Below are 13,365 nucleotides of genomic sequence, written 5' to 3' on the forward strand. Positions count from 1 at the left end.
TGGGGCTAGAATGCGTGGCTGTAGGACCTAAGCAGGGAGTGGGATGGAGCTGCGGGCAGCTTGTCCAGGGGGTAAGGGAGGCAGCTCCCTGCCACTGTGTGTACTCCCAGGAGAACATGTACTCCCCAGGTTTGTGCATGGGGTGGGGGTTCTGCCCTCTCTGAGTTCAGTCTCCCTGCCTCCCCCCTAGGTCCTCCACAGACCAGCAGACAGGACCTAGCATGCCAGGCAGAGCAGAATCAGGTGGGGAAGTTCATTGCCACCACTTCTGTATCACCATGGCAAGGTAGCCCCTGCCCCCTTGGCAGCAGCAGGGGTGGTGATGTGGAGTTGTGCTCCTTGTTGCTGCCAAGTGGGCAGGGGGCACCTTGCCATGGCGATGTGGAACTCCCAGAGGCAGCAACAAGCTTCCCTGCCAGGTCATGCTCTGCCCTGCTGCATGGGGTCCCGCCTGCTAGGCTGCAGAGGTCCCAGGGGGAGGGCAGCAGGGCGGGGAGCCCAAGCCCATAGTGGACAGCCTGCATTCACCCTTCCCCTCCCCCTCCAAGGCTCCACACTGGCCATGCCACCCATGGGGGAGGGGGAGCCAGGCCCCATGCTTCTGTTTGCCACAACAGCCACCGCCTCCCATAGGCAGTAGTCAGGCTTTGGGTGCTGCTGCAGGGGGCTGTGGACCTGGGTCCCTGGTCCCATTTTTCTGGCAGCCAGAGACCCACTCCAGAGGGGCTGGTTTTTATCAGAGAATTTGCAATTTTTAAACAGAGAAAACTAGGATCTCTGCTGATCAGCAAAGAAATACAAATGCTGAAAGTGCCACCTTTCTGAAAACCCACTGCATCCAGGCATGTCAGAATATAGTAGACAGCTTTTGCAACAGATCCAGGTCTGTATTACACTGATAACTGTAACCAGTTAGAAAAGTAGAATCAGTAAGGCAAATGACAAAACAGTGATTTCTTTTAAAAAACACTATAGAAAAGAAAACTGCAACATACACTATTATTCAAAATATTTTGCACACATCCATCTTGCTATATTTAACAAGTTCTACCTTTCAAACAAAGGAAAATTTGCCTCTAGGACAAGGGACAAAAACCAGGGCTATTCCCTGGTGAGGGGACTGCGGGTGCTCGACCACCTGGGTGATAGCAATCATTGCCTACTGGAATTTACTATCCAGCGCAGGGTGACAAAGGCCTTCAACAAGGCAGCAGCCCTGGACTTCAGGAATGCAGATTTCAATGAGGTAAAGAGATTAGTCAGGGAGGCACTGAGGTCCCGAAGGGGAGAGGAGTTGGGTGTCCAAGAAGAGTGGTCATTCCTTAAGGAGACGATCCTCCAAGCCCAAAGGGTGACAATCCCCATGCGGATCAAAGGGAGCAAGAGTGCTCAGAAGCCCCCATGGCTCACCAAAAGCATCCAAGAATGTCTCAAAGCCAAAAAGGAGGCATACACCCAATGGAAGGGAGGGGCCATCACCAAGGAGGATTATAGCTCCATTGCTCAAGATTGTAGGAGGGCAGTTAGGCAGGCTAAGGCAGAGATGGAACTGGGACTAGCGACCCAGATCAAAGATAACAAGAAGCCCTTTTTTAAATACATAGGGGGTAAAAAGAAGGTACCAAGTAATGTGGGGCCTCTGCAGGACATGCTTTGTAATCTGGTGGTAGCACCAGATGACAAAACTAATCTCTTTAACATATTCTTTGCTTCCATTTTGCTGAACAGGGTCAGGGACATCCCTCTCACTGGGATTCCAGATGGACCCAGGGGACGCGCAGCCAGACCCATGGTCAGTGAGGATGTAGTCAGGGAACTTCTGGAGGGACCTGACATGTTCAAATCAGCAGGTCCTAATGATTTCCACCCCAGAGTGCTGAGGGAATTGGCAGAGGTCATTGTGGGACCCTTGGCACAGCTTTATGAGCACTTCTGGTGCTCTGGCAAGGTGCCAGAGGACTGGAAAAGGGCCAATATGGTCTCCATTTTCAAAAAAGGGAGGAAGGAGGACCCAGGAAACTATAGGCCTGTTAGTCTTAGCTCAGTCCTGGGGAAACTCTTTGAGAAAATTATCCAGGAGCACATCTGCAAGGGACCAGCAGGGGAGATTATGCTTAGGGGCAATCAACATGGGTTCATTAGAGGCAGGTCCTATCAAACCAACCTGGTTGCCTTCTACAACCAGGTCACAAAAGCTTTGGATGCAGGTGTTGTGGTGGATGTAGTCTTTCTGGACTTTAGGAAGGCCGTCGACATTGTCTCTTACCCCATCCTCACTAAAAAATTAGGCAACTGTGGTGTCGATGCCTACATAGTCAGATGGGTCACAAATTGGCTCGAGGGCTGCACCCAGAGAGTGGTGGTGGACAGGTCATTTTCGACCTGGAGGGATATGGGCAGTGGGGTCCCCCAGGGCTCAGTCCTTGGGCCCGCACTGTTTAATATCTTCATCAGTGACTTGGACAAGGGGGTGAAAAGCACCTTGTTCAAATTCACAGAGGACACTAAGATGTGGGGTGAAGTGAGCACGCTAGAAGAGAGGGACAGGCTACAACTAGATCTGGACAGGTTACAGAGGTGGGCGGATGAGAATAGGATGGGTTTCAACACGGAACAAGTGCAAGGTATTGTAGCTGGGGAGGAAGAACCAGCAGCATACCTACAGGCTGGGGAACTTCCCTCTTGTCCGCACGGAGGCAGAAAAGGATCTTGGAGTCACTACTGATTCCAAGATGAACATGGGCCACCAATGTGGGGATGCGGTCAGGAAGGCTAACCGCACCTTGTCATGCATCCATAGATGCATCATGAGCAGGTCCAGGGAGGTGATCCTCCCCTCCTACGCGACACTGGTCAGGCCGCAGTTGGAGTACTGCATCCAGTTCTGGGCAATGCACTTTAGGAGGGATGTGGATAGCATTGAGAGGGTCCAGAGGAGGGCCACTCACATGATCAAGGGGCAGCAGGGTAGGCCCCATGTGGAGAGGCTACGGGACCTGTACATGTTCAGCCTCCACAAAAGAAGATTGTGAGGGGATCTGGTGGCTGCCTATAAACTTGCCAAGGGGGACCAACAGACAATTGGAGAGTCCCTGTTCTCCCAAGCACTACCGGGCGTAACAAGGAATAATGGCCATAAGTTGACTGAGAGTAGATTCAGGCTAGACATCAGGAGGCACTACTTCAGTCAGGGTGGTTAGGAGCCGGAACCAACTTCCAAGGGAAGTGGTGCTCGCCCCTACCCTGGGGGTCTTCAAGAGGAGGCTGGACAATCACCTAGCCAGGGTCGTTTGACCCCAGCATCCTTTCCTGCCCATGGCAGGGGGTCAGACTTGATGATCTGCTTAGGTCCCTTCCAACCCTACCAACTATGAAACTATGAAAAGGATTCAAGTATAAAGAAATTGAAGCCATCCATCCAGCTTAATTCCACTACAAAACTTGTTGATAAAGTTCATTGGATAGATTTCTTTAGTTTTTGCTTGTCAGTCTGACAGCATTCACAAATATTGATTCCATATTTATCCTCTAAGCAGTACGAACAGATCACAAACACCAGAAAAATTAAATCTAAAATATAAAGCACTTTACAGATCCAACACTTTTCAACATGTCAGCTTGGAACAGGACACACACTTTTCAGAAAGCTGCAAATACTTCCTACACCATTATATAAAGACACCATTATACTAAATGCCTGTATATGGTAAGTTGTCCCTAAAAGGTGGTTGTTTTGATTATATTTCACAAATACCATAGGAGTGGGGGACTATACAAGTTTAAGCGCACAAACTATTTAGCGTATATTTTAGTAATCATCATCAAGACCATGCAATGGAGACTGATGAAAAAGGTACTGAACAGCTAACATTCCCATTAGCATACACAGGAATTGCAAATATTCAAGAGTAGTCAGGGCCAGACCCTTCATCATTAGACAGTGAATAGAACACATTATGTGACAACCACTGACCTTTACTCAACAGGTTTGTATGAGAGGGTATCACACCCCAATCTAGTATGTCCAGGGATGCAGAAAAAGTGCTTTAATTTCTGGATTGATGTGCAATAATTGTGTAGGTCCACAATTATTGGCTTTAATATAGGGGTAAATGGGTGAAATTCCATAGTCTTTTATATACAATAGTCTATTATAGTCTATTATACACAAGGTCAGACTAGGTGATCTAACAGTCCCTACTGGTCATAAAAATATGTGAATCAATTACACTATCCTTGGTAACAGTAGCTATTTTACATACATTTGCCGTGATGGTAGCATCTTCATGAAATTTACATTCGGTTCCTCCCTGCTGCCTTTCATTTCACTGATAAACTTGAGAAGATAGGAAAAAAAAGAAAGGAGCAGGAATCAAAACATGGCAAATTGAAGAAACCTCTAGTGCTTTTTAAAAGAAATCACTATTTTGTCATTTACGCTGCTAATTCTACTTTTATAACTGGTTACAGTCATCAGTTACCAACATAAAAACTCAGAGTAACTGTGTGTCTATATCTCCCACTTTATTTTATATATTTATTTTCAGTTCCCTGAACTACACGAATGAGTTTAGGCAAGCAACCAATTTTAACTACACCTTTTCTGTTCCTCGCACAGAGATAAGCTTTACATAAACAAGTTAGTTGCAGGGCATACACTGCAAATACAGTGAAAAAGGTGAGGGCTCTGAGGATCAGACTTGCATTTACACATTACACAGAGCTTTGCTTTACAATATTTGATAACAAACCAATTCATGAACTTTATTGAATGCAACAGGCTATTCTAGCCACATATTTTTACAAGAACAGAATCTCAAGCCAGGTAATAGAATGCCAGTGTAAAGGAGGATAATATTCCTGCCGAATTAAGTACATGAAAAGAAAACATCCAGACAACATGTTACATTCCCTACGTTTCAAAACAAAACAAAAACAAAAAAAACCTCTCTTATACCTGTGGTTGAAAATTTATTTAACTAACACTAAGAGTCCAGGGCAAATTTGTGCACTCTCTCATCTTTGAAACCAAATAGTATAGGATACAAGCAAATGGTTAAGAAACCAAAGTCTATTACACAAACAAAACTGGGTGCATCTAAAAACAGTACTTACAAAGATCCAGATTGAAGAGCTGTAGGTCAAATTTAGAGATTGTAGTCTAGCTCCTTTAAGAACATTGCCAGAAATGATGCAAGCTGTTCAACTAGCATGTGATAATTGTCACCATAAAGGCAATGCAAAGTTTTAAAGTCAGAACATAAATTAAGAAATTGTGTTCCACAGATGACATAATATATTAGATCAATTGAAATACAGGCAGTGTGAAAACATATGTTTTTATTTACACATTTGTGAATGGAAAAAAAACAAGAATGCTCACCTGTTCAAAGGCACAAACAACAAAGATGAGTTTTAGAGATGTCACTAATCAAGCAAACTCTTAATGGATACATTTAATCCAGTAAAGAATTTCAGAGAAAGATGTTATTTTATCAGTATGAAGTCTGCTTTTTAACAGCAAGTTATGGACACGTGGCTAAAACCTCTCTGTCTCTGATAATCCTCTATAATTTCTTGGGTGCCTTTACTTTCAACAGGTACTTGTTGATGCTAAAGCTTGAAGGGGCTCCATTTCTCTTACTTCTATATCCCTTTCCTTAGGAACAAGCACCCCAAATTTAACTCCAACTTTCAAGATATTCCAGGTAACCACTTCTCGTGACTTCTGGCTTGTGTGTGGGGGAGGGGGGGAGGGAGAAGGAAGGAAAGGAAGGGGTACAGGAATACTTATTAAATACGGATCCATATATCCATATTAATTAAATCAATACTTTCTTATTAAATACACACAACACAATGCACAGAGCATTTAATTCCCTCCTGACTTCTAGAAGACAAGATATACATAAATGTTCCAAAATTGAGCGAAACAAATGTTTAAAAGTTCACATGCACAGTTTTTAGCACTGTGCATAGAAGATCTTGCAATCTGGCTTCCATGGTCCATTTAGTTTTAATTGTTTTCTATGACATTGCATTGTTATGGTGAGATTTTCAGAAGCCATCAGCATTGGCTCAATTCCACTCCTATCAAATTCCCAGGGGTGCTTACCATTAACTTCAGAGCCAGACCAAACTTAAGTGTTTCAGAAAAAAATCAGTCTTCCCTTATTTTCACTGTTAATCCCTTTCTTTGAACTTTGGAGTACCCTTCAGCAGTGTGAAGTGTCAAAAGTTCCTCCTTTGCGAGAAGCTATGTTAGTCAAACAGCTATATCAAAATCGTGCCCATTTCCCTAGTCTACAAGTGTGCAATACCATATCTTCAGGAAGCTGCTCTATGACTCCATTAGGGACTAGATTTGACAGTTACCTTTAATTTAGAGGAGGAAGTGAATCACACCACTTAAAGTATTACCAGTGCAAATGATTACAAAGAACAGAAGAAGATACCAGAGTGCATCACTGCTTTATGCCTTTTTCTCCCCCTTAAGGGCAGCATAAAAAAAAAAAAAAATCAGACTCTATAAAATACTCTTATATGTTGCTTTCTAACCTGAAACACTTGGTCTTGCATTTCAGAACCATGGACCTAAAAGACAGGTAGCTAACCAACCAGCCTACGTTTGAAGAAGTGCAAAGGTCTGTGGGATGTTGTGGAGGTTTAGCACATTTGAAGCTCAGGTGACTTACATTTGGGACTCCTATTTTGAAAAAAATCATTGCCTCCCTATCTTTATTCCAATTTTTTTTTTTGCTATATTACAAGTTTCCACTGACCAGTGTAAGAGGCTGGTGAAGAATGAAGCTGTTCACTTGATTTTATTAGTGTCCCTGCCCCCACCAATATAATAATTCTCAAATCTGAAAAGGCCTGTGTAGAACTCCTATGTGGAAAGAGATTCATTGGCCAGCAAGTGTCACCTTAAAAAGAAAAGAAAAGCTCCCCCCCCCTATTTACAGTTGTGTATCATTACTATTTTTCACCACTTTTATCCCAGAACAGCCCTCATTATCAAATTATTCTAACAAAATTCTAATGGTGTAAAACTGAGTATGTATTATTAGCTTTCTTTCAGAAGTTTACTTAATATCTGTATACTTCTACTTTGTAGCTTGTGGCTACAAGAGGCTGAAATTTGCTGGCTAGGAAGTGAGGTATATCCCTAATTGCAAGTTAGCATGTATCAGGAAGACTTTGTTGTCACACAAGATTGTGAAACAATCTGTAATTTGCACAATGAACAACAGAATGTATGTTCCATTTTAAAAAGGAATTTGTGTACAAAGCAGACCTGAAATTCTGGATCCTGTATTTTCTTCTCATCTGCAACCAAGGTCATACCAGATTGGTCTTCTTGTTGTTCTCCTCTATAGAAGTGTCCACATTTTTAGCTCCTTATTATAGCATGAATTTAGTGCATCTATGAATGGAAGGCTGTAATTTAATGGAGTGCTCAGCTTTTTTTAATTAGAATATATTATACCAATAAAAAGGTAGATAATATTGGATATATTGAAATTAATATGTACACTATTAGGTAGGTCACATAAGGATAAACAGAAAAAAATCCATCTAAAACTAATTATAGCAGGCTTGAATATATTATATAGTTATGGAAAACTCCTAAAGTATAGTCTTTTTTTCTGATGCTGCATTCAAACATAATATTATTCAACACAATAAGGAATTTCAGGTCCTGGAATATTTGAGTTATCTAAAAGATATGGAGAAGTGAAAGGGGGCTTTCCCTATCTGAATAATAAAAAAACCTTTTTAATAGGCAAACTATTGTACCTGTGGAGAGGGGCAGACTTGACAGCCTTCAAAACAGCCCATTTCCCCATAGAACAGGAATACCCTGCATGAGAGCAGCACAGGCCACGATCTATGCAGGAAAGACTATACTTCAACCTTAGTTTGAAAATGCCAGTCATAAGACCAAGTCTGTTCTGATCACCATAGCTATTAAATCCTCAGTTTTCTTGTTGAGAGGACTGGTGGTTTTGCAGTATGGATGCATCTTTTAGGAAAGAGACTGGAAACCTTCAAATCTTTATCCATATGCCAAGTACACACCAGGCATAGATTTGAAAAATCACTGACCCATGCCAGATCAGAACCAGGTATCTAAAAATGTGTGCACCTTGTTACCATATAGTTCTCATAATATATATTTTTGGTTGTTAAAATGCCACTCTACAGCTTACAAATTAAAAAATATATAAAAAATATTTTCCTTTATTTACCAAGTGATTCTGAAGCATCAGACACTTATGCAATTTTTTTAAACTTGTGTTTTTCATTAGGTGGGGTAACCATATGTTCAGGTTTGGCTGGAAAAGTCTCAGATTTTGGAGGCTAGTCCCTGACAGCCAGTGAAAATCAAAATGAGCGTCCAAGTCATGGGGTGTGGAGGCAGAGAGACAGGAACAATGAAATAGGAAGCCCTAGCAGACAGCAAAATTGCCCTAAAATATGTTATCTTGATTAGTGGATTGGCAATTAACACTAATTGTTACTTCACAGGTAAAGAACACTGGGTCATTAACCAGCCACTGACTCCTGGGGTGGGAAAGGCAGGGGAAACAGTGTCCTGGATTTCACATAGTCACATATGGTCACCCAGTTGTTGTTAGGAAATATGCTAAATGCATTAAATTAATGCTGATGCCTAATCAGAGTAAATACATCTGATCACAATGACCCATAAATTATACAGATCTGCCTTTGACTTTCTGATAACAAATGAAAGCAAAACCCACTTTTAGACACAAAGAAAAACCTCAAGATACAAAGAAAAAACTTTGGCTTACATAAATTAAGCCAAAAGTTATCATGGCACATACAGTTTGCAATCGGCGTGTTCAGTTCATTAGAGCTGGCCAATGCCATTCTCATATAAGCCATCTGTGGCAGTTCAGGCTCCAAATGGTTAACTTATATAAAATTAACCTGTTTATTAACTCCCAGCATTGTCATTAGTTTAAGGTAGAGCAGACTCTAGCTACACATGAAACAAAGAGACAAACAAAACAAGTGCAGTAATGAAAGCAGACTTATGTGATGCTCAGCATAACAAAAAGAATTAGCTTCTTGTTCATCCGTCGCAAGAAGATTCCATCCAAATAGAGATACCCAGTGCTCCAGATAGCTATTTACTCTATCCCGCCACTTGAGTTGATGGGCACATACATGTTCTAGATGCTTTATGGATGGCAGTTTTTATTGTTCTAGAATATTTTACAAGGTAGGTATATGCTTAAGAAGTTTAATCCCTTCTTTAAAGGGCTTGATCCAATGTCTAATTCTAATATAATAAAAGCCTGAGTCTGTCTGTCTGTCTGTCATGCTTTATGAGCACACTGATTGGTTGTCTGGGCAGCCAATCACAATGCTGACTGAAACAACCAGAGTGCTCTGCACAGACAGACGCATACAGCAGAGTGCCACCATGACAGTGGAGATGGGGGGTTCCTTGAAGGCGGTGGCAGCGCAGTGCTGCCCTTGCCCCCTCGCTCCAGCCTCGCTGCTGCATCCAAGGGGTGGTGCTCTGTCCCCTGGCAGAGGGGGATGCAGGGGTTGGTGGGGACAGACTGGCATGGCAGAGTGCTGCCATGACAGAGGGGAAAGAGCAGGGGGCCAAGGCCAGAGCTATGCCGCCAGCATCCCACACTGCCACTGCCTCCAAGGAGCAGGGCTGGGGTGGGGGGGAAAAGGCCACCCCTTGGATGTGGTGGCAGAGACAGCAGACCAAGCTTCCCCCCACCCCTGGTAGGCGGCGGCAGCATGGGATGGTGGGTAGCGGTGCTCTGTCCCTGCCCTTCCCCTCAGCAGGGAGAGAGAGGCAGCATGGAAGAGGGGAGGAAGGGAGAGAGAAAGAGAGAGGGGAGTGGCAGGGGGCTGCCTGGCCCCAACAACAGCCGGCAGAGAGGGAGGAGGCAGTGTGAAGGGAGGGAGGAAGGAGAGAGGGAGGAGTGGCAGGCGGCGGTGGGGGGAATGTTGCATGAGGCTGGACGTGGACTGGCAGCAGTGTGGGGCACTGGGTGTTGGCAGCTGCTGCCATGTGCAAGCTCCCCCTCTCTCCCCCATTCCTGGGAGAGCATAGGGTGGAGCGGCAGGGGGGGGGGGGGAGGGGGCGGCCCCCGGGGTCCGGAGGTGGAGCGGCGGCACTGCAGGGCGCTGGGTGGCAGCGCTCCATCACTGCCCCCTCCCTCCCCCGGTCATTTAAAATGGGCAATTTGCTAGTATGGTTAATAAAAAGAGTCCAGCCAAAATAAATATACATATAAATAAATATACATATTTAAATATAAAAATAAACATACACATGCATACACACACAATTACACCTTCCCTGCCTATGTAATATGATGCAGATTATTAAAATGACATATAATTTACCATTTAAAGCTACTGTTTGATCACACTGCTATTGCATGCAGTTAAAATAAATATCTTACTTAAAATATAACTAAGTTTATTAACTTAGGATTTAAGCTTAATGTCATAACCCAAGGGTATGATTTTGTGTGTGCTTTGGCACTAGGAATTATCCCCGCCAAATTACAGCTTCGTTGCACAGTAGCGTTTTCTGCTGCAGAGGAGAACCCCGGTGCAAGGAAGAGTTTCCCGCCTATTTGCAGCTTCCTTTGCAGGGTGCATTGCTCAAGTTGCAAGAGAAATGCACGGTGCAAAGGATTTCCCGCCACCCACCTGCAAATTTGTGTCCCGCTATTGGCTAGTTCTAAATTATTCCCACGTGGCGGCTAACGATTGGCCTGTTAGCTGTATAAGAGGCTTGAGCGGTTTCCGCCCAAGCCGAAGACGACTCCACATTCATCTCGTGGGGACTCTGGGTACACGGCAGGGAAATAAAGACCCCTGTGTGAGATTCAGAGGAGCTTGGCGACCTGATCCATCGCCCACCTCTTCCCGTCTTCGAGCGACAAATTTTATAAGACGTATTTACGAGTTCCTATTTCGGTGGCACGCTTGTCCAGAGCATCCGGAGCTCTGTTTCCGTGGAGCCTAGCAAACTCCACATGATCGTTCGTGTTGTTTTGTTTGTAACCGCAACTCAAGCAAGTTTTCCAGCCTGCACCGCAACCATCTCCGGTGTAAGTAAACAATCTTTAAATCTACCGCTACGAGTCTGTGCCTAATTCTAGCTTGTCGCGCGCCCTCTCCGACCCCGCGTGCCCGGGCTGCTGGCCACAGCCCACACAGAGCACGAAAAAGGGCCCGGCTCGTGACCGGCCCGCACATGCCGACAAGGATGGGATCAGGAGAGAGCCCGCTAGAGCTAGAATTAGTTAGGAACTGCCCTTGGCATAATGGCAAGCGCGAGGTGAAAAGTTTTGAAGAGCTGGAGGCGCATATCGCTTACCACCAGGCGGGCGGAACGGATGAGAGGTTTGTCAGCGGACGCCTTTCGCTGAAGGGAGAAGAGGGAGCCTCCGAGGACGGAGCCCCGAGAGAGAAAGAAGTGTGTTTGCTCCCTGCGGCGTTCGGGTGTGTTATGAGCGACGAGAGGGTCCTGTTCAGGCCCCTCGATACTGTGTCCCTTGCCGGACCCAACCCGGCGGGTGAACCGAACCCAACTTTCACCTGGGAGTGTGCTCGTTGCCGGCAATGCGTTTGGGAGAGTGAGGAACTGTTGCCAATCGGCTGGTTCTCCCCTGGCATGGTGATGTCTAGATTAAGGGGGTGCGAGCTCCGCGAAGATCCGAGAACAGAAAGACGCACCGCGGATGAGAGGGTGGCTTTACGGTACAACAAGGGGGGAGAATTGAGTGATTTAATGAGTAAAAATCTAAGTTTGAAAGCCCAGCTACGTGTGGCCGTTCAAGCGGTCGGAGAAGCGGCTGAGAAAGGGGATCTTAGAACGCCAGCCCAAGATGGCGCCGAGCAAGAGGGAGACCGCGTGGAGGAGCCGGAAAAGAGGGGTGGAGCTTCGGAGGAACCCGCGAGAGTGCGGTCGGTGACCCCGCCCATCGATGCAGCGTCGTCTTCGGCAACCCCGCCCAGCGACTCAGCGCTGCCTCTGCTGACCATGCAATCTTGCTGACGAAAGAAAAAGTCAAGCGGAGGAGTGCATCCGCCCCTCCTGTCTGTAACAACAACAACAACCCCTACAATAACAACAGCAACGACTCATAAAGAAACTGATCAGCCTATAGCATCAACCAGTCGAGTCATCAAGCCGCAGAGTGCAGTTCGTGCTACCACCTATTACGCTCGCTCCAGAACCGAACTTCAGGATTTGTGTAGAGAATCCAGAATTCAACCTGAGGAAACTCTGGCTGTGTGGTTGGGATGTCTGGTCGTGGAGCTTGGATCCGACCTCCTGAACCAGGAAGAAGCAAGCTTTTTGGTCAGACAAGCTTCATGGAGTAGAGGACATGTCACTGACATCGACATGAGACGTTTAGCGTCCACTGGCCTATTCCAATTCCAGTGCTTGTTGCAGGACTGATCGAACAAAAGGCCCACGCATGGCATGACAGATGGCCAGAGCATACCAGTGCAGAACAGCTTATGCTGGCCATCATCGGAGTTTCGTATTGTGCCTGGAACCCCAGAGCATGTGCACTGGGATTAACACCACTCCAGCGAATACGACCATGGCCTCACCGTCACCTGCGGAACCCTGGAACTATTCCAATAACCATCCACAGCATAGACAGTTGTCTCGAGATTTATGGGCAAAAGAACATGGGTGTTTTACGAATTATGCTTAACCCAATGGTTGATCACCCTGTAAGTAATCTCCTTCGTCAGTTGCCAAGACTGGTTACAAGGATGACTGGTTGACTGACAGGTTACAAGGATGGGTGGAGGAGAACAGGATGAGGTTCAACACAGACAAGTGCAAGGTGATGCACCTGGGGAGGAACAACCAGCACCATACCTATAGGCTGGGGAACTCCCCTCTTGTCAGCACGGAGGTGGAAAAGGATCTTGGAGTCATTATTGACTCCAAGATAAACATGGCTAGGCAGTGTGGGGAGGCGGCTAGGAAGGCCAACTGTACCTTGTCGTGCATCCACAGATGCATTTCAAGCAGGACCAAGGAGGTGATCCTCCCCCTCTATGCGGCACTGGTCAGGCCGCAGCTGGAGTACTGCGTCCAGTTCTGGGAGCCGCACTTTAAGAGGGATGTGGACAGCATCGAGAGGGTCCAGAGGAGGGCCACTCGCATGATCAAGGGACAGCAGGGCAGGTCCTATGAGGAAAGGTTACAGGACCTGAACCTGTTCAGCCTCCAGAAGAGAAGGCTGAGGGGGGATCTTGTGGCCTGCTATAAACTAGTCAGGGGGGATCAACAGGCACTGGGGGAGTCCCTGTTCCCCCGAGCGC

The 13,365-nt window shown here is 45.7% G+C and overlaps 1 protein-coding gene across 4 annotated transcripts in view; it reads right to left on the reverse strand.

The window, feature by feature from the left end:
- Positions 1–13,365, reverse strand: part of RASSF8 (Ras association domain family member 8) — a 199,032-nt gene that overhangs the window by 137,651 nt on the left and 48,016 nt on the right. Inside the window, exon 2 of one of the 4 annotated variants that reach the window (XM_025213094.1) lies at positions 4,263–4,336. The exons of the other annotated variants lie outside the window; for them this stretch is intronic. The gene's annotated coding sequence lies outside the window, so the exon portion shown is untranslated. The remainder of the gene's footprint in view (positions 1–4,262; positions 4,337–13,365) is intronic. 4 annotated transcript variants of the gene reach the window in all.

This window comes from Alligator sinensis, unplaced genomic scaffold, assembly GCF_000455745.1.
Source record: "Alligator sinensis unplaced genomic scaffold, ASM45574v1 scaffold696_3, whole genome shotgun sequence".
Taxonomy (NCBI): domain Eukaryota; kingdom Metazoa; phylum Chordata; order Crocodylia; family Alligatoridae; genus Alligator; species Alligator sinensis.